This window comes from Triticum aestivum, chromosome 6A (genome assembly GCF_018294505.1).
Source record: "Triticum aestivum cultivar Chinese Spring chromosome 6A, IWGSC CS RefSeq v2.1, whole genome shotgun sequence".
NCBI lineage: Eukaryota > Viridiplantae > Streptophyta > Magnoliopsida > Poales > Poaceae > Triticum > Triticum aestivum.
Window position 1 is genome coordinate 130771329 of NC_057809.1, and position 18818 is coordinate 130790146.

The following is an 18818-nucleotide window of genomic DNA, read 5'->3' on the forward strand; positions in this document are numbered from 1 at the left end:
ATGACATCTTAATGTATACAGTAAGCAATGCAAGGCACCATATGCATGATATTACCAACATCAGCATGCCAAGTTAGAGCGAAGACCTCATGGGGTAAATAGGAGTGGTCTTCTCCTTCTGAATCCCCCTCAAAATAGTTATCTTCCTCTTGATTACGATCCGAAATGGGTGGAGGGGGGCTGCCTTTGTGCCCACCATGGAATGACGTCTGCATGAAATTTTATTGCCACGCAAGGCTCGTCTCTTTTGCTCTACATGATCAGTTCCATTGTGTACAATAACTGGCATGCATAGGAATAAAACATAGTGAGATTATGTAAGGAGTGCATGCACAAATCCAGAGTGATGGTAGCAAACTGTGGATAGACCCAAAACCAATGATAGCAGGCATATAATAGCTTTAGTTAAAAAATACAGATAATGGCTCCTTTAATGTTTGTTTGCACCCAACACGAAACTCATAGTAGACACCGGAGATTAAACAGATAGTAGACAGATAGTACTGATTGCTGCCCCAATATGTACCCCACAACCATTTAAAAACTCAAGTTTTAGCATTAGTTTGGACCTGACTCGGAGTCTAATAGGTGAACACGACGATAATGTAGCATGTCATCATATTAAGCGACACATAACGTAAGCAGACACGAAAGAGTGCAACCTCTCTTGTGGACCCGTGTAGTCCTCAAGGTCATCTGCTCAGTTGATGATGGTAATGCAGTTGATGTGGCTGCCGGCGGCGGGGAAGAAGATCTGAGGCGGCGAAAGACAGTCTGGAGAGCGGATCCCTGCTGTGGTGAACCCTTCCGTCATTGGAGCCAATGAGCTGGGGTGGAACACAGCGCCGCAGGAGTAGGACAAACCACACAAGGTTTTCTTTGACACATATCTGTAACAGAAGTAATTGAGTAAGGGCTTGTTTGAATTTGAGGATTCTAACAATGCAGGGATAGGAAATAGACAGGAATAGGATAGGAATGCATGTGCAAAACAGAGAATTTAAAAACACAGGATTTCTGTCAATCTGGGTGTTTGATTCACAACAATTGGAAGATCACAGGATGCAAAAAAGCATGGTGAGATTAAGTCAAACCACAAGAAAATGTATGGTTATAATGCTATTATGCTACTATCTCTTAGTCTTGTGCTTGATGAATAGGAATATGAAAAGGAGGAGAAGTGGAAATTAGAATTCCTGCGGTTTTTCTTTCAAGGAGACACTAAAGGAACAAATCCTACAGTTTTCCTTTGCTCCATTCCTTCGCACAAAATTCATGAAAAGTAGTACCATAGGAAACTTTCCAATTCCGATGTTTTTCATTCACTTTTCCTTTCAAGCACTGGCGATTCTAGTAGGCAGGCTTGAGCAAGGAAAATCCTACACTAAAAAAATGTTTTTGTGCTACTTCTATTACTTTGGACCCAGGCCGCTGCCGTACTAGCTCAACTCCCAGGCCCATCGACAAATGCACAGCTCAAATGCGCAGAGATAAATAATGATGGCATTCAAGAGAGTCCATCACGGATAGCTAAGTTGCCTGGTACCTCACTGCTTATCATATAGTAGGATAAAACAATCGTATTTCCCGTTACTACGAGTGCTCAGTGGATAATATATATAACATGTAGAGTAAAAAAGAGATGCAACAAGTGTACAACCTCTTTGGCGAAGCCATGTCGATCTCAGCGTGATTGGGTTAGCCGGTGAGGATGCTCCGGCTGACTTTGCTGTCGGAGGAGGGGAAGAAGATATTAGGTGTCTGGAGATGGAGCCCGAGGCACTACTCCGCTGTGATGGGGGGTTTCGTTGCTGGAGCAGCTCCGGTGAGTTGTACGACGTCGAGGCTGAAGCAGGACAAGAGAGACAACGAACAACGTTAACCTGAGTGGAATTCTAATAGCATCTCCAATACATGACATAAAATACATAACCACAAAGTGCTAGATGTAAAATACATCAGCCGCTCATCTCTGAACTTAACTGTCGAAACTAAACTAAACTATCGAAACTGAACTTAACTATCGAAACTGAATTTTGTGTCGAAACTGAATTTTGCTGTCGAAACTGAACGCACAAGCAAGGTGAGGCTACATGTCGGTCGACTGACTTTTTCATCTCTGGTCAGTCGATTTTGCAGCCGTTGGATACGAAATCAAGGGCATGCGGTTCGTCTTCAACCTCCACCCCTGGAGCCGCCAGCCACCATCGGCCAAATAGCAGCCCCCGCCGCCCGCGGCCGGCGGTGCACCGCCCCACCCGTCCCGAAAACACTCCCCACCGCCGGTCTGCCGCTGCGGCGGCCATCCCTCTAGGCCCCCCGTGCCGAGCTTTTTCTCCGGCGATCCCCACGCCACTGCCCCGCCAACGCCCTGCCAACGCCGGTGACCACCACCCCCATCCTGAACCTTAAAATAGATAGTGGGGTACCTCTCCGGCGAGCCCCCCTCCCCGCTGTGGCTGGTTCTTCCTTCACCCTGGCGAGCCCCCCCCCCCACCCCCTGAAAATCGACTGACCCAAAAGTCGATTTAGTCGACTGAAGTGTAGTTAAATCGGAGCAGCATCGCAAGCAAGAGCAAGAGTGAGAGCAGCAGTGCGAGCAAGAGCAATAGCAAGAGCAGACCAGACAGGGGACCGAGAGCAAGAGCAGAGCAGCAGCGCGAGCGAGAGCTAAAGCAGCAGCAGGTCCTACTGATGTGGACGTCGCCGCCGATGGAGCGACGCCGTGGAGGAAGTGGCCCGCGACGCCGCCGTGGATGGAGCCGCGCCGTGTCAGCTCAGGACCGAGCGCCAACAGCACCATGAGATCGAATCAAGAAGAAAATGCGGCGATTAGTGTACAACCTCTTTGGTGGCGCCGATTAGGCCGCATCTTCATCCGAGGAAACGGTGATGATGATGCTCTTCCGGTGGTGCAGGTGAAGACGGCGGTGTGGGAATGGAGGTGGCGCGAAAGACGAGGGGAATGTCGGGGCAGCTCCTTGGAGGTGGAGGACGGGGTGGCTGAACCGGCGGGACGATGAGATCGACGACAGATCCTCATCCGGTACAGTGAATGAGGGATGTCGAGGTGTTGCTGTGGATGATGTCATCGGGGAAGAGGCTCCAGCTGGGTGGCGGACGGAGCAGGGTGTGGGGTTTCGTCGCGGGTTTTCGCGGCCTCGGTGTACGAATGGGTGGGCGAATGGGATGGAAGTGGGGAACCATGGCTTAGAGACGCGCTTGTCCGAAATGTGGGGTAAGTTATGAAAGTACCCCCACCGATTTGAGGCGGTTCTTTCGGTTCAGGGGTACCACGGGCATTTCGCGTGTCGGGATTTCACAAGAGGTGGGAGTTTTCGCGCGCGTTGTAATTTCGGAATAGCAATGCGCGGGTTGAGATGGAGGGATTTGTCGGAGCACAACAAGACAAAGATATATCTTAAATATTTCGAGCTAACAAGGCACGGGTTGAATTGGCGGGAGTTTCGCAGCATGATAGACAGAGACGCTAGCTTGAATTTTCGGCATAACATGGCGCGGCTTGAAATTTCAGAAGAACAAGCTTAACATGTACCCCAAAAAAAGACAATTTGCACCTCAACATGCACAACACACACAAACACCATTTAGACTAGAGTAAGGTACACGTGCATTGCACGCATGAGATTTGGCAACCAAATTATGAATAAATACCACATTATAGCATGCAAGCTTTAAGTCATATATGCATGATGTAGATGTTCGTTTAATTCTTATAGTTCATTTCATTCAAAATCATCTAGTTTTTATAAGAAAGCTAATCTATTTTAAGATTCATGGAATTGTGCGTCGTAAGACATAAAGTAAAAACGAATAATGGCAAATCATGTAGAAAAACATTTGGGAATTCTGATACGGAAGATTCTAGAACAAATAAGAAGTGCTTGTGTTTTGATGTTTGTGCATTTAAAACATAACAGAGGCTAGCCAACTCGCATGGAGAAGGCTCCCTCGATCGCTTCCTTCAATGGCCGTTCGATCATGGTCAACATGGTCTTTTTTTCGCTGCTGCCCGTTGGATCCTCGTTGGGAATTCATCTGTCTCGTTTTAACCACGTGGTGAAACCTGGACGGGTATGACGTGTGGGCTCGGGCTGGATCGAATTGGCTGGGTGCCAGCTTTTTGGGTGCACGCGGGGCAGCCTCTTCTGCCGCGCCGCGTGCGAGCGCACGTGTCATGGGCACAGCGGGCACAACCGCGCAAACCCTATCCCCAATCCACAGCCGCCACTCCCTCCGTCCTCCTCCTCCCTTCCTCATCTGCCACCGCCACTCCCTCCCTCCTTGTCGCCCCTACCTCCGCCCTAGGAGCTTCACCGCCTCCCGCGCGCTCGTCCTCTCATCTCCCATGGAGGGGAGGGGTGGGGATGTAGGGGAAGGAGGAAGCCGGCGAGGAAAGCAAGCAATAGCGGGGAAGGAGCTGGGTGAGCGATCCTAGCGGGTGGGAAGGGGCAGGGTGATGCCTCGCGCACATGCCGGCGGCCGGCAGGTCGAATTGTCGCGCCACCGCGTCGTCGCCTCCTCTGCACCATGAGACGCCACCTCTGCCTCCACCCTCTACCGGGCAAGGAGCTCGAGGTGAACTGGCGGTGGGAAGGTGAGAGGAAGCAGGAGCTCATCTCTCCCTCCACTCTTTCTCCCTCACTTCCTTCCTCACTCATATTTTACTTTTCTAATATTTGGATTTTTGAACTTAACGTGTGCAGATCTAACATAGAAGACCACGATTCGTCAGATTCGAAAGTGATCTTCTTCCAATGGCTCTAATGGTAATTAATGACCTCTTTTGTGCTTCACCTCGTTCTTATATATGATGTACAGAGAATGCAGTTGTGTCAAGTTTGCTGACATCCTCGTGCTGCAATTGGTTTGGTATATTTGGTTGATCGTAACCAGCAAAGAGGAGTCGTCACATACGTGCCTTCTATTATTTATGTGGTTGTATGAAGTGTTCCTTCAACTAATCAAGCAACCTGACATTAGTACTTTGTTTAATTAATATCAGTCTCATCAGAGAGTATGATATCATTTAGCTAGCCTCTTTTCTTTGCGGGATAGTGTAAAGGTTAGAAATGGGTAACGAAAAGAGTGTTCTCATTTTACTGCCCCTGGATTTAGGGAATATATATGCATATATATTGATGCATCCTTGCCATGTCTGGCTCTCCAGGTGCGTGCTAGCTAGAAGTTCGGATCTGTAATCAATATATATATATATATATATATATATATATATATATATATATACACACACACACACATAAACACTATTCTGATCACAACATGAACTTCCCGAGTAACGCGCCTGACCTTCCGCGAATACTAGGTTGAACTTTAGCTAAAAGGTGTCCAAATGAGGCTTGCGATATACCGTTGGAAAGCTATGGACATCAGTATCATGATCCAAGTTAAATTTTTGGCAAAATGTAAGTGGTTTAAGAGTAGTTTTGAAAACCGTTTTTTCTTCATACAAAAAATGTGAATCGTATTTTCGATCGCATTTTTAAACCGTTTATCGGAATGAGGCAAATAATATGGCGTTGGAAAGCCGCTGAAAAACCGCTCCTTCCACATGTTGAAAGTTTTCTCTAATTCCATACGGTTAAAGAGTAATTCAGAAAATCGTAGAATTTCACAAATGGAACACCCGAGTTTGTATTTTCGATGCCATTTCTAAACGGCTAATCCAATCGAGGCAAATAATATAGCGATGGAAAGCTTATGACAATGCGCTACTTTTTCATATTAAAAGTTTGTTCTAATTTTGAACGGTTTAAAAGTAATTTAGAAAATGGTACAAGTTCCACCGAGTTCGTATTTTCAAGCTAATTTTTTAACCGTACGTCCAAATGCAGCAAATGATATGGCGTTAGAAAGCTTGAAGAAATGCGAAACGTTTTTGTATATATTGTTTCTCCTAATTCATTACGGTTTTATGTCAGTTTTGAAAATGGCTAAAAACATATTTTTGCCGTAATTTCTACAAACTTTATCGGAATGGGGCAAATAATATACCGCTGAAAAGCTATGGAAAATTCAAAACTTTTTCATGTTGATGGTTTTCTGTGATTCCTTGCCGTTTTCAAGTAATTTCAAAAATGGCGAGATCGTTCGTTCTGCCATTATCGCGAAACAGATTCTTTGAAAATGCACCGCGTGAAGAACCTGAACTTCTCGGCATGTCTATTTGAACTTCACTCTGTTTTTCACGTGATCACGCTAAAAACGTATTTTTGCCGTAATTTCTACAAACTTTATCGGAATGGGGCAAATAATATACCGCTGAAAAGCTACGGAAAATTTGAAACTTTTTCATGTTGATGGTTTTCTGTGATTCCTTGCGGTTTTCAAGTAATTTCGAAAATGGCGAGATCGTTCGTTCTGCCTTTATCGCGGTCAGATTCTTCCAAAATGCACCGCGTGAAGAACCTGAACTTCTCGGCATGTCTACTCGAACTTCACTCTGTTTTTCACGTCCTTTTTTGCCCGTAGCTCTCCATCCACTCACCGGAATTGAGCAAGTAATATACCAGTAGAAAGCTGATGTAAACACACAACTTTCCCGTGTTAGTCATTTTTTCATACTCGTGACGGTTTTAAAAGTTTTTCATCTCAAATTCATTCACTATAGTAGTCGAACTTCCTGCTGTTTTCACGTTGAACTTCTGTGACATATTTTCGTTTGTAATTTTTCTCATCCATTTCGTCAGTGTTACACAAATGATATTCCTTTTGTACAAACCTCTCTCACAATATTTTTTTTAACTTTCGCCGACCGAGGACTTGAACTTACACAAATGATATTCCTGCCGTTTTAAAGTAAATTAGAAAATGGCGAGATCAAGATTTCCGCGTTCATCGCGAACGGAAATGCACTGCGCGAAGTAGTTGAACTTCTGGGGCATGTCTGTTCGAAATTCACTCTGTTTTTGGCGTGCTGTTTTTTGCCCGTAACTCCCAAACCAATTACCTGGAATTGAGCAAATGATATACGATGGAAAGCTGTTGAAAACTCACAACTTTCCTGTGTTGATCAGTTTTTCATACTCGCGGCGGTTCCAAAGAATTTTTGGAATATATAAAAACTTAAACTGTATACATTATAATTTTAAACCGCTCATCGGAATGTAGCATATAATATACGGTTGGAAAGCTCATGAATAGCAGCAAGTTTTTCATGTAAACAGACGTTACAAATTCGTTGTCGTTTGAGAGCAGTTTTAAAATGGCAAAACAACATCATTTTTGCGTGTGTTTTTTACATGTAATTGAAGGTCGGACGTCTCGCAGTAGAGTTCTTGAACTTCATTGGGAGGAGCACGTGAACTTCTTGCAAAAAAACGTTTTAGGCTTTTAGTTTTACATTCTTTTATTCTCATCTGAAACACATTCCGTGTAGTAGTTGAACTTCCCGTTGTTTTCCCCTTGAATTTTTGTCACGTATTTTTGTTCAACCTCTCTCATAAGAATTTTTGAACTTTCTCAGGCCGAGCACTTAAAACACACACCATATGAAACACACACCACGTAGTACATGAACTTCAGGCTATTATCACTTTGAACCGCTCTCTGCTTTTGTTGCCCCAAGTCCTAAAGCATTTCATCACAATTATGTATGTAAATCCTAGGTTTTTATAATATCTGAACTTCTCTACTTTATTAATTTGAACTTCTTAGTTTTATTTTTAGAAAAGAAAAAAATTATGTAAACATCGTACAACATTTTTAAAATTAAACTTCATACTTTCATTTGGACTTCTAGCAAATACACGGTGAACCTCCTTTACAAGAACTTCTGAACTTCCTGGGCCGGCCACGTGAACTTCTAGCAAAGGTCTTTTTAGACTTTGTTTTTATTCCTTTTCCTTATATGAAACACACTCTATGTAGTAGTAGAACCGCTGGTAGTCTTCAATTTGAACTTCTAAAATACTAATTGAAATAACCGTTAGAAATCCTAGGTTTTCATTTCATGGGTTGTTTTAAAAAACGCCAAATCGGTGTTTTGTTGGTTTTTGGAGCATGTAAATCCTATGCTTTAATATGCTTTGAAGTTCAATGTTATTTTAATTTGAACTTCACCTTGGTTTGATTTTATATTATCGGTTAGAATCTGAGTTTTTAGTAAACGTTGAACCGGTCTGTTTATTTAATTTGAACTTCTAGATATGTTTTAGAAACGGGGAAATCCATTTTTCTAATTAAATTTTTTGAACATTTTTTTGTTTTTTTAATTTGACCTTCCATTTTGTGGATATTTCGATGGTGTGTTCCTTTTTGGGGGAACTTGTCGCAATGAACATTTTTAGGTTTCATTTTATTACCTTTCCTCATCCAAACTTTTGTGTTGGCACGCGCCTACACACACATACACTCACATGGTTTTAACACACATCTAACCATCAAGATATTCTAACATTTAAACTTCTAAGTTTTATTCTTTTAATAACGAGAAAATTAAAAAAAAATAGGCATTGAACTTCACCATTTTTAAATTTTGAACTTCTTAGTTTTGTTTAGTAACGAGAAAATTCTATTTTTTATAAACATCAAACCACTCCGTTATTTGAATTTGAGCATCTATTTTTTTGAAACGAGGAAATAATTTTTATTTTTATTTTTTTGAAATGTTTTTAAGTTGATTTTTAACTTCTTCCTCCATTATTATTTTTGAACTTCTACATTTGTATTTTTTAACTTCTTGTTTTTTTAATAATTGAACTTCTTAGTTTTTGAAATAAACAATGAACTTATCCGTTAGTTAAATTTAAACCTATAGGGTTTTTTAGAAATGAGGAAAATCCTTTTTTTAATTTTCTTGAATTTAATTTGAACTTCTTGGTTTTATTCTTTAGTGACTAGGAAATTTGAATTTCGTACTTAAAATTGAACCGCTCCTACTTTACTTGAACTTCTAGGTTTTTTAGAAACTAGGAAAATTTTACATATATAAAATAATCAATAATATAAAGCTTGCCACATTTTAATAGCATTAAAAAATTTACTTTATGTGAATTTTTCCTTTTTATATTCAACTAGTCGTCAACCCGTGCATTTGCACGGGCTAGTTATAATATTTTATCATTTTTTCACTATATATTTTGCGTGTATGTAATATAAACAAATTATCTATGGTGTAACCCACATATTAATATTTTCTATAAGAGCCTACTTGCACATAACAATTGAAACATGTGTAAATATATAGGAACACGCTACAGAAGCTGGTAGTTGGATCATTGGAAAACACAAATACATGTCAATGTCTAAGTGAACCAATGTAATTTCAGCCGTAAATATGTTTGTTGCCAAAAATATGACAACTAATTAGGCTTAGATGGCTAAATAAATATTTATTTGGAATATCACTAAAGAGAAACAATATTAAATGTTTAGAGACAATGCCATCAACATGAGGCGGTAATCCATTTTACACTTTGTCAATATATTTTGCATATGGCAAAAAGTAAGCATATCTTTAGAAACATCATTGAATATAATTAGAAACATCATTAGATGATTAAATTTAAACAATACTATAACATTCTTATTTCTTAGGAGCATTGTAATTATACTTTGCTCAGTATAGTGCAAGCATATTCATGTAACAAACAATGGAAAGGGAAAGAAGCGGACATGATAAATTGAAGAATAAAAAATAATTGGTAAATTAAGTAGTACCATTAGAATAAAAAAAAGTCCCACGTAAGCTTCATGTATAAGTTTAGGATCCATAAGCAATGTGAAATTGAACTGCCAGATAGTAGCAGAAAATACTTGCCATATTTTACTATATGCATTCAAAATAAGCACCTCATAACACATTATATTTAGCATTGAAGCTTTGTAGTCTGTTACTACATATATACTTGTTGATTTGGAATAAGGGTTAAAACATAGTATAGATAATTTAAATGTCTAAACATCTTACAAATAGTAGGAGGAAAACATGAATAAACACATATTTGGAGTAGCAACATGACATGTTGCATTTACTTTTCTGCTAGATTATCCTTCACAATGAAATTATAGTACATGTGCGAAGTTGATCCAACATCCATTAATAAAACATAAAAATTTATAAAACCAAACTTCAAGGTAATGTATTCGAATAGTCATTATGCAATGCAAGTTACCTGAACAGACACATCTTGATCAGAAACATTATTACGGAAATTTTCTCCTAGAATCTAAATTTCTCTTAAGATCACCATAGGACAGTAAACGCTCCACACATCTTGGCATTTCCATGAAATTTCAGATTAGAAAAGCTCTCTACCACGTGACTATGCAAGCATAAGAAACCAAAATTCATTATTTTTTTGTTAAAACAACCAAACTCAGCTACATACCATTACGTAAATACATGACTACATTCAGATTTGTGGTTGGTTTAATAAAAGCACTAAAATCTATTTCGCTCACCATGGAAAGGCATCATTCTCAAAAAGAGAGAAGGCCATCATTATAGAGACCTCTTAACTGAGCCAAAGCAACAAAATTAAGTACACTGTGATTTAATGATCACCTGAAGACACCACACACAACATCATTAAAAGGCGGTCTTCAGTTTGGAAGATATAAAATGAACAAAGTATAACTTCCCTTACCCTACCGGTGCTATATGACTCCTAGTTGATAGCACCGAGTATTTCACACATCATCTATTTAACATACAATTTGGTACTTGTCACACATAATTGACAGAAAATCAGAAGTGCAGCAACAACGACACTCAAGCATTAGTAGTTCTCACGTGCCTTTGCTTTTGCATACCAATTGCCCAGAAAAAATAGATATTCAGCTTTATAACAGAAACCCTCAATGTTGTAGTAGTCGACAGAGAGCTACATTGTCAAGTGTTTCACACTATAACTATCTGCACTATCTGCTGGCTGAAAAGGAGTTAGAAGAAAATTCATGACCTAACATACAACAGTCAGGACATGGCAGCTTGGCAAGGAACTCCCTTGAACATGAGACTCTGGTGGATCAGCAATTCAAGCAACAACATTAGCCAGAACTGGAGACTGGGGCAGACCATTGACGATGTTAACTCTCCCACATAGGGTCTTCGACATGTTTTGTCGATACAAAAATTGATTAGTAATTTGACCAGTGACGACGTTGACAACTGACATTAGGCTCATTCATGTTGTTGTCTTCTGTTAAGGTAGCAGGTTTAATTTATAGGCTCGCCTCATGAGCATAGTTATGCTCCGACCGATGTCCATTATGTATCCATAGGTTGTACGTGAGAATATTATGCTCCCACCAATCTCCAGAGGTATCCAGAGGTTGTATATGAGAAGAGCCAAGACTGCATCCTTGCATAGCAGAACACTATCCAAGCACATGATACAAAACAAATTGAACCCAAATCCAAAATTAGTGTGGATTCAAGTATAAACCTGCTAGGAAAAAATTAGAACCAAATATTCTGAGAAAATGAACCTAATACAGATGAGGAAAACGGTTTTGAGTCAATAAGCTCCTTTAGCACAGCGGATCCATGCCCCAACTTGGTTTTGGGAGACATGGGTTAGCTTGCATTGGGTGGTAGGTGGCCGAAGAGAAGACATGCCGCAGGATTACTTGAGACTGTTTTTAACTGTGAAAGGAAGAGATGGTGGAGAATTAGTTATCTCTTTCAGGCCTGGAGGAAGAAGTACTTAGCATCATGACCATCAGTATTCAATAATAGTGTGCAATGTTTCCAATGATACTGCCGCTTAATGATGTTGTATGTTTTTCCTAGCCTACTCTTGTTCTTATATTATTAGTTGGGGGTCTCTCCCACTAATAATTTAACAAATTTGTTACCACCATTTTTAAAACAAATTTACAGTGTTCAAAAGAAAAGAAAACTATTTGAAAGCTTGCATGGAAGGAGTATTTACCTCGGACTATGAGCGTCTTCGATCAGGTCTTCTCGTGTGCCTGCCTATTCCATCACAAGAGGTAAACATGATAAGCTTTGCATGAAAGCAATCTGGATCGAGGTGCAAATCCATTGACACAGCTAGTCACATAGCGGATGTGATGTTAATGAGTAGGTGCACTAATCAATCAATAAAACGACACCATCTCGTCGACAACGCGGAGGCTTGGCGTGCACTGATCAATCCATGCGATGGTGTGCACTGATCAATCCATGCGATCGCACTACCAATCTCGTCGACAACGGCAACAATAAACGGTGGCGGCATGGCGTGCACTGATAGATCCACGTAGCGATACCACCATCTAGTCAACAACGGCTGTGATGTGGCATGTGCGCACTGCTTTACCCTTTATATCAAGAACACCGACTCAAGAAGAGTAGTATATATCTACTAAAAGATCTACTGATTAAAAGTAGACACTGGTTCACAAAAAAAGTACTATATATTGCCTTACAAAAAATGTTGTATATACTGCATCGCAAAAAGAGTATATACTTACTTCATTAAAAAGTTATACCCTTTTGATTTAATTTCGTATGCTACATACTGTGCACAAAGAGCAGTGTACATACTGCTTGGTTGTAGATGCATATAGACAAATACAGTACAGTAAATATATGCTTGAAATTAGTACCTTATATACTCCTTTTGATGGTAGCATATAACACAACGAAGATGAAAAATGGCGTCAGCTATTCTAACCAATTCAAAAATGTGGTATAGAGTCCATGGCAAAAATGTGGTATATACTCCATTATCAAAAATTTAGTATATACAATATCACAAAAATATTGTTCTCGTATATACTGATTATTGACACCATACTTCATCCCAAGCTCCCAAGGTTCATAGAAAAAAAAGTAAAACGACTGTATATTTTCAAGATTCTGCAATATAAGCCAAACATTTTAGGTACCTTTCTATATACTACATATTAGATATATTCTCTTGAAACATGCATGCATACCTGAAAAGGCATAGATGTCATGTTTGGTTTAGCACACATACTTTGGTGGTACAACATACAGAAAATCACAAATGTATTAGAACTGAAAGTAAATATAAGAAGCATGACCATATTGTTGGAGATTATTAATCCCAGTCCTATAGAAAATAAATTATCGATGAAGTAGTGTGGTGGCCTTAGTTGCAGTTGAAGGCATAACGCCGTTCGAGCAAACTGTCATATACACGCACATCCATATGGCTGATGACATGAGTGCCGTAGGAGCCTGAACCCTTAACTGGCACTGCTGATGAACATCCAGCACAGATTCTGCATCTACAGTTAAAATCATCAGCCTGATTGGTAAGAAGAAGAAATTATTCAAACAACGCTAATCCTATGACACACACATCAGATTGTGGAATTTCCTTATTAAGAATTCAATGAAGTCTACTTAACATTGCTTAGGCTCGGCTTTAAGATTAGTAAAAATCAAACGTTATGCCATATCAAGCAGCTTTGAAGCCACACTAATGATCACATCCTAAAGTGGTCCTAAAAAATCAGGATTGGATTACGCTCATAGTCATAGGAGCAGTGGTATTTCTTCAATTAATTAACATGCTTCTGCCGAAAGATGCTAATCATTCATGTGACCTTGTTTCTGCAGCATAAACAGATGAAGCATCAATGATCAACAATAAATACTTGGATGTGGAATGAATTACTCCTTGTGGGAATTAGCATAGACAGTTTCTTGGCAAAAAAAGCTCAAGTTCTCCGTAGTAAACTATAGTACAGTGGGCACCAGAAAGCAATCATTGGGTATTATTCATCATCAACAATCGACACAACTATACTGTAGTAAGCTAAATAGTAGTTGAGCCCATGAACCATTTAAAAAAACTAACTAAACCACCAATTATAACAAAATTGTATTGTACTCTGCCAAATTCAATCTTGTCGACCACTCTCGGCTATTAGTCCTAACTGAAGCACCTGTTAACAAACTAACTAAATCAACATGATTCTAAAAAACAAAAGTATCTTAATCACCATTGCGAAGCCAAAAGATGGAAGTATCAACCCAGTTCCTTGGTAAACCCAAGTTCATGTGTGCAGGAGAGTGGATTCTGCCACTAACATGGCAATCCAGTGGCACTCCACCTAGCACACCTGTGAATCCATTCAACCCAAGTTCCGGGCAGCCACTCAGAACATGGCCGAATTTGCTACATGGAGCGCGATCTTCTCCGGGTACTTCTGCGCCTCGGCGGTCCGAAGAGTGGAGGGGCACAACAGAACACCATTGTTGTCACCTATAGACCACACTGCAGCAGGAGAGGAGAGCACTTATCGCATTCGATGGGAGAGGAAGAACAGGAGGTGGGGAAGATGAATGAATGGACACAGTCTACCTCACCCTCGTTCCCCGACCAGCCGCGTCGCCACCACGCGATCGGAAGCACCCACCACCGCGTGCTGATCTAAGAGAGATTACCAAGGAGAGAGATGATCCAATGTGGCTATGGAGGCAGTGGGATGCGATGGAGGGTGGATGTGGTGAGGAGCGGCCGCGGATGGAACAGGGAGCGACGACAACGATCGGAGATCAGGACGGCGGCGGATCCATGGCAGGCGGTGTGTGGGATGGTGGGCGTGAGGTTAGGGATACGGGAGTATGCCTTCTATTCGTACAACTGTTGTGATAGATTGTGGGCCTTCAGACTTTTCTTTTTGGGCCGAATTAAGCACATAACAAACCGAGGATTACATCGGTTAATCTCCACCGTAATAGTTTGGTCCCATTCAGATGAACGGCTCGTAAATTTTAATTAACGTAATAATTTTTAGGAAGTCCGTAATTATTATAGGTATAGATATAGAAGTTCTAGCATGTTTTCCCAAGGAAAATACGGAATGAAAGTGAATGAAAGACACTAGAACACTAACACCCTGGTTTTGTTGCATTAGTTTTCATCGGTACGTTAGCAATGTCCCCCATTTTGCATGCAGTTTTCGAATTGTATATTTGTTGTGCGTCTGAAGTATAGCTGTTACTTTTTTTTTCTGCTAGTAGATCATCACCCAAAGAAGCTTCATTTCAAAATAAAAGGATATAAAAAATCCATTTTGAGCAAGGTTGTACTGGAGTTAACAACATGCACTAATGCGTGCATGTTTTTCTTTTACAACATAGCCTTGTTTTATATAGAAGAATATTCTTCTTAATAAGTTACATTTAATAATTATATAAGTAATTGAGAAGCGGAGTCAATGGAGGGCCACGTGAGAAGCGGTGGCCTTTATCTCCACTACAACTTCATTTTCTTTTCCCTCTTTTTTCTGAACTTTTTGCACTGGGATCTCTCAATATTTTGCTTAATTTTCATTCTTCATTAGATTGCATCATCAGTAGTACGGCTGCTGCAACTCACTCTAATCTACTGTTTTTAGACGAGGTCTCTCAAGTTGAACTTCTACTGTTTTGTTTTTGACTTTCTTCGTTTCTTTTTCACCTCTGAACATCTGACACTTTAACTTACATGCATCTTTGTAAAGTTCTACTATTCATACATGTGAACGTCGGTGCCCTGTAGTTTGTATAGAACATAAAACTAAGAAATGACCACAAATAAAAACAAACTGAAGATCATAATTCCAAATCCGAAAAGTTTCACATCAGTTAACCATGCATGTTCAGAGTTACAACTATCAGGAACACAAGTAATATTTTTTGACGAATGAAAAGTATGCTGAGAGGCATTTGGACGAGCACCTTTCATGCAAGCCAAACAAACAGTCACTCTGAACCTGGTGGCAAAAAATCAAACAGAGAGCAACTCTGGTCGCCGCGGATGGTCGTGGTCATCCTGGGAACGGCAGCCACACTGTGCAGTGTGCGAGGAGGCACTGGGACAGCGCCCCCATCGCCGGTGGCATCAACCATGAGGGGAGGAGCGGCATGGATCTGTCTGTGCGGCGACGCATTGGGTGGTGGGTGGTGGGTGGCGGGGGTCGGCGTAGGTGGTGCGGACCCGAGGGGATGGCTCTGAGGTGGTTGTGGCGACCCGCTGGGGATGGCGGCTGCTTGATCCATGGCGTGGGACGGCGGTTGCGCGCAGCCGGTTGCAGGTCGTGGCCTCCTCCGTTTGAAGTTCGACGTCTCCTCCATCTGCAACATAGCACCCAATCCGCGCGTGGGCTGTTTGTCGTCGGATTCTCGGAGAGTGGAGGGCGGTTGAGGATCCTCGCCGGATCCGGCGACCCCGAGATGCTCCGGTAGGTGGTGCGGCTGGGGGCGGGGCTGTGGCGGCGGCGCCGGTTGGGGGCGGGGCTGCGGCAGCGTCGCCGGTTGGGGGCGGGGCTGTAGCTGCGCGGCGACGTCGCCGGCTGGGGGCGGGGCGACGGCGGCATCGCCGATAGGGGTGGGTGGTGCGTGGTGAGGGAGGTGGGGTGGGTGGGTTGGGTAGTTTGGGGATCGAGTGTTTTCCTTTTTAGCTTTTGTAGTTCGGGAGGGTCCCGTCGGCGCCTATATAGGAGCGTTGTGATTCAAATAGTTATTTTAATCTTAAAATTAAAATAATGTCAATATATATATATATATATCCTTTAAATCTAACAATTAAATTATGAGAGAATCATCTATACTTGAACTACAAAGGTTGATTCTGTGTCTCGATTTTGTTTAGGAATATTAGCAAGTTGAGTAACCTCATTCTTTCTAAAATAGGGATATTCCTGAATGTTGTTTACTACTTCTATTATATTGCTTATTTTTGTGGTTCCATTTGAACAGGACGTGCACTCTTGTCTCTGTCATTATACCTATTTTAGAATCCATGGCAGCATGTTGTGCTTTGTTGGCACATTCGTGCATGTGTGAGGTAGCAGATGAAGAAGCACCGAATGATCATTATATTCTCCTCTGCTCTGATCTTCTATTGACATATGTAAGATGTACCTTATTTCCTGGTATTTTCTGAAATTCTGGACTGATTGTTTGACAGTGATTATTATGTAAAAGTGTTTTTAGTTGTTGTTTAGTATGGATGCCTCCATGGTTGCATAGGCATCCATGGTTCTGTGAGGATGTTATCTACGTCGTTCTGTTTTATATAGATGTCTAATTAGGTAAGCAATCACACATGGTCATGTTACTTATTTGTTTCTTTTGATCATCTTAATGTTGAGTTGTGGGTTTACGCGATCTTGCTACCCAACTGGTTATTTGAACATGAAAAGGAGTATCACTCGGCAGGAAGGTCAACCATGGGGAGGTGCAACATGGCGTGGCCTCAGCAGCCAATTAGGTGTCCTCTATCTTTGCCTATTGCTTCCTTTGGAACACTGATTTTGTTTGACTTATGAAGGCACATTCATCCTACAAGAACAATCATGATTAAGAGTTAGTCCGCCCTTGCACATCGGTTTGCTTTCTTACATTGATTGTTGTTTTTATGCATTATATCATTCACCTTCTCACATAATAGTCTGGTAAAAAAAGAGTGAACCCACTCCTGAATTTGCACTAATTATATATTTATGGCACTATTAATAATTTGTATTTGCATTCTCTATTGAGTTCGTCGAGTTCCTTTCTCAATATGCTTAGATGCTTTCCTCAATGTGAATTGCACCCGTGATGGAAAGAAGCAAAAGTGTGACGTAGTGTAATCTCCAGCATGGTAGGGCTACTTGTCGTCCAAATATTTGTTCTACAGTAGGTTAGTACGGACTTATTGGATCATATTTTCTAGAAGTATGTGAACCTTCTGCACAATGAATCATAACCCTGAATTGTTATTTAAAAAAAATATTTGTAAACCTTACAATTTGTTAGCTATCATACATATTTTACTGTTCCTGGACAATCCCGATTTTTGCTAAATATGCTAATTAGAAGTTTTATTTAATCATGGCAGAAATTTCAACAAAATTAGGCCTTTGAGTACTTCACATTTGTTGAACTAATGACCATTTTGTATTTTGTTGTTGTTTGGATTGTTCGGGTATTGGAAGTTTTGGGTTCCACGGAATTATTGGTGCTTATCTACAAATTTGATTATGCTTATCATTCTAGATTTTCTGATCCTTAGTTGAACAGTACCGTTGATAAAGCTACACGGTGGATGCTATTCATTATATAAGGTGAGCTTCTATGACTTGGTTTAACCTTTCTAGATTATGTAAGTGAATAGAAGAACTTTCTGATATGTGTATTTGTAGAATTTGCTGGTGTTTGATGCGAAATATCGGTGGCCAGAATGTCGTTATGGTCAGGTCGACCTGAATATTATGTTCATCTGTCTACACCTCCTCCTGTGGTATCCAGTTGTTCAAGTACTGGTCACCTCCTCATGGTAGACGCTTACAAGTGCTCCTGCTTGTTGAAAATGCCTGAGACAAGTCACTAACTGAGCCTAATAAAATAGTAGAGAAACTTTTTACAACGGTACAAAAATGTAGAACAAATCAAGTAGAAGAAGAGACAGAACGCACAAACACTTTTGAAAGGAATATCAGTTTCATACATTATTTGTAGTGCTAAAATAAACATATATACTGCAGGTTTAGGACTAATTTATTATAGGCAAACCTGCACACATGTGCTACTCTACCCAGGCTTAATTCGTCCTAGCAAAAGAAATCACATCATGAGCAAAAGAACGAATTCACTACTAACATTTCAAATCAAGATTTATCCATCTAGCAGTCCAAAAATATATTTCTCTTCTCATTATTCCAACAGCCTTTTCTGTACCAGCAATGTGACACTACACTACAATATATTTTCACAGGTTGTGAAAAAAATAAAGAATTTGACAATCGATAGCCTCCAGTCTATAATTATAATTTTGCGCGCACTTTGGAGCTATTGGATGCCCGAATGTGTCGTGTTCGTC

The 18818-nt window shown here is 40.7% G+C and overlaps 1 long non-coding RNA gene across 3 annotated transcripts; it reads right to left on the bottom strand.

Annotated features, from left to right (window-relative positions):
- Positions 1–10800: 10800 nt before the first annotated feature.
- On the bottom strand, positions 10801–15015 carry LOC123132480 (uncharacterized). Of its 3 annotated transcripts, XR_006464780.1 has the most exons (3): positions 14331–14697; positions 11922–14243; positions 10801–11364 (listed from the first exon to the last, which is right to left on the bottom strand). It is a non-coding gene; the product is annotated as an uncharacterized lncRNA (long non-coding RNA). The 3 variants fall into 3 exon arrangements; XR_006464779.1 differs by having other exon boundaries at positions 11922–15015; XR_006464781.1 differs by having other exon boundaries at positions 11476–15015.
- Positions 15016–18818: the final 3803 nt, after the last annotated feature.